Source organism: Saccostrea echinata, unplaced genomic scaffold (genome assembly GCF_033153115.1).
Source record: "Saccostrea echinata isolate AGI-Se365-2 ecotype Australia unplaced genomic scaffold, CSIRO_AGI_Sech_v1 ptg000005l, whole genome shotgun sequence".
In the NCBI taxonomy this organism is placed as follows: Eukaryota; Metazoa; Mollusca; class Bivalvia; order Ostreida; family Ostreidae; genus Saccostrea; species Saccostrea echinata.
The window spans coordinates 1,678,725-1,685,194 of record NW_026889754.1 but is presented as its reverse complement, the minus strand read 5'-3'; positions in this window follow the sequence as shown (position 1 = coordinate 1,685,194).

The window sequence follows — 6,470 nt, the reverse complement described above, 5'->3', positions numbered from 1 at the left end:
ATATTTTCTATATATCCATTAAAATTTCACAGTATCAGTATTTCACTATTTGTAAACATTAACAATAATATTAAATAAATGTTACACTCACTGTGGCTTTGACTGAGTTACTGTCACATCTTCATAATTAAACGAGAATATTCCCTTCCGTAAATATTGCTAAATATATCTGAACTGTTACCAATTCATCTTTCTTTGGTGAAAGAAAACCTCAGGGATGGAGAATAGGCCCGTACGTAATTTAGTTGGAGGGGGGGGGGTGAGCACAACCAAACAACATTTTTCAGTTTCAGGTTGGGGGAGGCTACAAACCAAAAAAAATTTTAATAAGCAAAAGAAAAATACATTATCAGAGGTTATTATTGAGGGGGCCCAAAAGCAAAAGAAAAATAGATCATCAGAGGTTATTATTGAGGGGGCCCAAGCATAAAGGAGCAATGTTTTCTATAGTATACCTAAATTTCAGCAAAATTACAGGGGGCCTGCCCCCCCCCCTTTCCTTCAGCCATGTATTGTATCAAATCTGCTTCACCCTGATTCAGATTTTTTTTTACAGCATATATATTCTTTTAGCAGAGGACCACATTATATTAATAAACAATTATTAAATTACAGCTATTTTTTTCTTACAGGGTCTGTTTCATTTATACTATATCATGATGAACATGTCCTGCATGATGTTTACAGAAAGTTTAATTTAAATTTTTAAGCTCGAAATAGCTGCGTCAACTTGCGAGACTATTTTTTTCAACGTTCGGCCTAATCTTTAAATATTTAATTTGTTTGTGGACTTGCATAAAAGAATTTAAAAAATATAGGGGCCTATCATTTAACTTTATTTCGAATTTCCTTCAGGATTTTATATACCGAACTATAGTCTAACGATTATTTAAAATCATACTTTTTCTCTTGAAAGCTAAATTACTAGGCAAAAAAAAAAAAAACAACAAAAAACCCAAACGAATGTTTGTCTTGTGTATTCTTAATTACAACTTATTACTGTATCATTTTAGTTACTTACCCAAATTTCTCAACATCCATGGTGTTCAGAGGTCATTTTCTGAAAACTGAAGGGGCATTCCGATGGCATTCGGAACAAATGACGGAAAGCACTTGCTAAGAATTCAAAACATGGTTCATAAATTTACAATATTTTTCCTTTTTAGGTTTTTAACATAAAACATGGAAAACTAAGTTAAAGAAACACTCATTTGAACAAATCAAAAGCGGAAAAAATATATATGCTAGATTTTTTGTTTAATTGCATGTTTTTCATGGTCTCCAAAATGCAGAAAAATTATCCTTTGAAATTATACGTAGGTTATAAATTCTTTTCTTTTTTAGGGAAGATGATAGAAATTAGACAACTTTTGAATGTTAAATAACAGAGTTAAAGATTAATAATATTTAATGGCAGACTGTTTATTTATCTATAAAAAGACATTTGCAATACTGATGAGGTCAAAATAATAGGGAGACCGAAAAAGGTCGCCTTAATCCAGTGGTCTCCCTAAGCCAGAAAATATATCCTCCTTGGTCTCCTAAAGCCATATGTCATATATATATATATATATATATATATATATATATATATATATATATATATATATATATATATATATATATATATATATATATGAATTGTAATACCAACATTTCATGTTGCAAAATTAATTTCAATCAGAGTAGAATGTTTACATGTACATCAGTAAACTATTGCTAACTGACCTAAGTGTATTACTTTTAAGTATATTTTTAAAAAAAATGCATTTATATGAGAGGGAGTAAGTTAACAAGTGGTTCGCTTAGTCTCGGGACTTGAAGTGATCAAAGTTTATTACATGTTATTTTTATCACTGGTATTATTTTATCACAGTATTATTTTTCCAGTCATATTTACAAATTTAAATTTTCTGCAATCAAGATTATCAATGTTTTTTTTCTTTCTTTTTTTATTGTAAAATCTTGTTGTTGTTTTTTTTTATTACTTCCTTCCTGTTTAGCTTCGGTACATTACATATGATTGCGCCCATGACAAAAGGGCCTTATGGCAATTTTGTTAAAACAGAGAAATAACGTCAAAAAGATATGACGTTGCAGACGGTGAGCGTCGACGCAGATTTTTTTATCCACGTGTTTTACGTTTTGACACGTCTAGCTCACTTTTGTCGTTGTTCTCAACATTGAAATAATTATTTATTTTTATTTATATCTTTAATTCACGTCTTGATCTTCTAGTCCACTGATATTAATTAAAATATTTAGATTTTTATTCGAGACCCGTTTCTTTACTACATGTTATATTGTAGCTTTATATACGTCTCTGATATCTGGGCTGTGTATTATACATGTATAGAAGCTTCAGACAAGGTGATTTTCTGGATAATTGAATGTGGATGAACGAATGCGATTTTGATATATAGACAAATTGAAGTTATTTGTTAGACACGTGTATATTATCAAAATATTGCAGAGGAAATCGTTTTCCTGTATAAGATCCGCCCCACCATTCTCAACACATCGATCATGTAAACATTGAAGCATTGGTACATCGTGCATAAATTTTTGATGTAAAATGTTTTAATTGCTAAAAAATTGAAACTGATCACACTTCCTCCAACAGAAAAGAAAAGTATTCTTTTAAGTTTTCACAAATCTAGCAACGAATGATAGACGTGATATTATTTTTAAGAACTATAAATAAAAACAAGAGAGGTAACTCTGACAAGCGATATACTAGAGAGGTACCAGAGAGGGACTTTCTTTTTTTTTTTTAACACCATTCAAAATCAACATACTCATACAAATTTGCTCCCGTAGTATAAAAAATATTTTTAAAAATCTTACTTATCATCAGTTAAAAAACGTTTTAATTGTAAGTATTATATTTATATTTTCTTTAAAAGTATTTTTGAAAGCTCATGGAACTAGCTGCTGTCAAAGTGAAAGAGGAAAAAAAAATATAGAATAAGAAAAGATGCTACATTGAACAGACTTTCATTTATTTTTTAAATTTGTTACATGTGCATCTATTTCAACATGAAATTATTTTTAAAAATAACTTGAATTTTATTTTTTTTTCCAGTAATAATGATCATGAATTTAAATAAAATAAAATGAAATTTAAAAAAAATTTTCGTCTTATTTTTGTTGTTGCCACTTCCGATATAAGTACTTGAAAACAAACAAAAACTACCGAATGAAATGAAATTGTTCTAGCTTAAAAAAAAGTTTACATGTATGTATACCTGATGTGTGTGTGAGAGAGGGAGAGAGAAAGAGAGAGAGAGAGAGAGAGAGGTTACATTAAATCCAGTTTATTAATACAATGTGAAATGTGAAACTTTAATGAAAGGGCGAATTTTCAAAACACAACAATATCGTATTATGAAAAGAAATCTCTATCCCTTGGTACTCGTACGTGTTGTGCATAAAAAAGTTCAAAGGCTTTAGCTTTATCTGCAGTTTTAAGTCACTTACAAGTCAAATATATATAATGCTTATCATTCATAGAATCTCAGCATTGTATGTCATTACAGTTCTATTATCAATCAAAAACTCGTTTTCTTATTGAAATAATAATCTCAGTTATCGGTTAAGTATGATATTGCTTAACTTGCCGTTGAATTATGTAAACGGGCTGATTTTTGTTATTTGGATTTATTGAAATAAATCTTTTTAAGATCAAATTGTATTTAAATATGCATTGTACAAATTAAATTAAATGCTAAAAATATACTGCACAAAAGACTAAGAATATGTTTGCAAGTTGTTTTTTTTTGTGGCAGTGCAGGAGACCGGGGAAGAGGGCCAGGGTCATTTTATATTACCGGGACCTAACTACTTTACAGTTTATCTGTAAAGCTTTACAAGGATAAGCATATCCAAGTCTCTGGCATGGGGCCTGAATGGAATTTTTATATTGTAAAACTTCATATACAATAACATTTGAAAACAATAACATTAGAATTTCATACGATAAAGAAGCCGCGAGAAATGGGGGGGGGGGGTGTTCTACACACACCATCACATAACAATATTTACATGTACCTAAATGTGTGCCACATCGTAAAAATTTGTCATTTAAAAACTCAGCCAGTCAACGAATATTATGAACCAGTCGCATTTAACTGACTGTATATATAAAACTTTCAATTAATTTTTACACCCCCCCCCCCAGCCGAAAAAAATCTATTAATTAATCTGCATGTCATTGATTCATAACGACAACATATATATAATTATTTATGATTTATTTCTTAGAAAAATCTATTTAATATTAATTTTAAAAAATGACATATTGATTTCATTCAAAGTTCAGATAAAATTTGTTGAAATGACAATAAAATACCCGATATCTATTAATACGCAGTGTATACATGTACTTCTAAAACCATTTAATTTTACAAAATCAAACGAAAATCGTTATTCTAGGACGCAATTTTTCTCATGATTAACTAGATTTGATAACAGTTAAGTTTCCCTTTCCAGGCATGTGGAGCTCATGATCGCTGTTTGTTTTGCAATTGACCCTGCTCATACATGAATACATGTACGTAAGGAGAAGTTCAAGGTGCAAAAATAAATTGAGGAATTATTTCAATAATATTTCAAACCTAACCAAATGATGTATTTGGAGGTTATGGGGTTGGTGGTGGGAAGGCATCCCCACTGCACACCTAAAATGTAGGAAGATTTTAAACATAGACAACCCTCGTATGCTATTAAACTCATGTTAACTACAAGTATTGCATGTTTCTGTCATTTAACTTTTAACCCCCCCCACCCCCCCCCCCCCCCACACACACACACAATCCAACCACTGGTCATCCTGGATCTGTTCCTTTCATTTTAAATGCATGTGAATTATAATTCATCCATTTGTTTATAATTTATCAACCTGCTTACTTATTTAAAAATTTTCCTTGCTGTGACTGAAAAAATGTGTATCATTTCAATTTAAAAAAAAAGAAGAAGTTTTGTTACCACATGCGGGCAGAAGTCCTGAGTTTTTGTTTGAAATTTTTTTTTTATCGAATATTGCTTAACAAGCAGTGTATCAACTTAATGTCCTTAAATTGTTGTACAGCGTATACAGTAACTCACTACATTTCACAAATTTTCTGTCTAATTATATTTAGAAAACAAAAACAAAAACAAAAAAACAACAAATTTTCACCATCCAGCAGCATCTATTTTATTGTTGTTCCCGAGAATTTTTTTGAAATATTTTTTAACTTCACATTTTGAAAGAGATATCGTTTATACTGGATTCAACCCCCCCCCCCCCCCCAAAATGACATCTTGTCCTATCGAGAGCCATGCTTAAAATGAGATGATTTTTAATAAATTCTACAGGTTTCTCAAACGATTATAACACGAGATAAATACTTTGGTTTTGAGAGAATAAATTGATATTGAACAGAAGCCGCTTGCTTCTCGGGTTTTCCTGACATTCCAGCATAGTGAAATGTAAAACAAACAAACGAACAAACACTCATAATTCTATACACCACTGCATGATGGATAATAGTTAATACAACTATTTATTATCATATTATATAATTATTAAAAGAGACAATGACTCAAAAATGTTTCTGGAAATACTCAATAACATACGTTTATTACCGTAGTAACATTACAATGCAAAGTGAAAGTCAAGTTCACTCTGAAAACTTTTGACGTTGGTGCGAAAGTAACATGACGTCATTGTTTACCTGTTAAAGTATCATTGATATAAATGAAGAAAAAACCTACTTAGAGTTGACGTAGGGCCATAAAAATTCAGATTTGGCAACTTCTAACCTTGCTCTATTAATATCCATGAAAACCTTAAAATGTGTAAAAACTGCCATAAGGGCCCTTTTCCCATGGGCGCAATCATATAACATATATACAGACAGCTAGGACGAACAATAACATCTTGATTTATAAAATTTCTGTAATACATGCTCACTTTTGCCAGAATCTATTTTAGTTTGGATTCCTTACCCTGTGTAAAGTTCATTTCATACCTTATTGGGCCACTGTATGGCATGATCCATGTTTATGAATTACTTCCGGTAAAATACTATGTATGGTAAGGGAACGTTTCAAAGTTCCTTAGAAGTATGTCGAACTCGAACCCGAACTCATGATTGTCGGTTTCTTTCAAAAATACCAATTTATTTACATATACAGTTTTTTCCCTTTTCTTTCTTTTCATGATCAGTGCTGACTCAAACTCAGATATTTGTGGTTAGATTCATTTTCGGCTGTTCCATTTTACATCATGCAACTTGCGAGTACAAAACATTTACAATTGAAACGAACATTATTAGTTTTCGATGACCAAAATAAAAAAAAGTCCGTAACACACGAACTTTGTCTTTCGGAACACATCTGGATTGAAATTGGTGAACCGATACAACATAAACATTCCATAGTAAAGATACAACGATTTGATTGGCTGATGAAATTATCACGTGTTC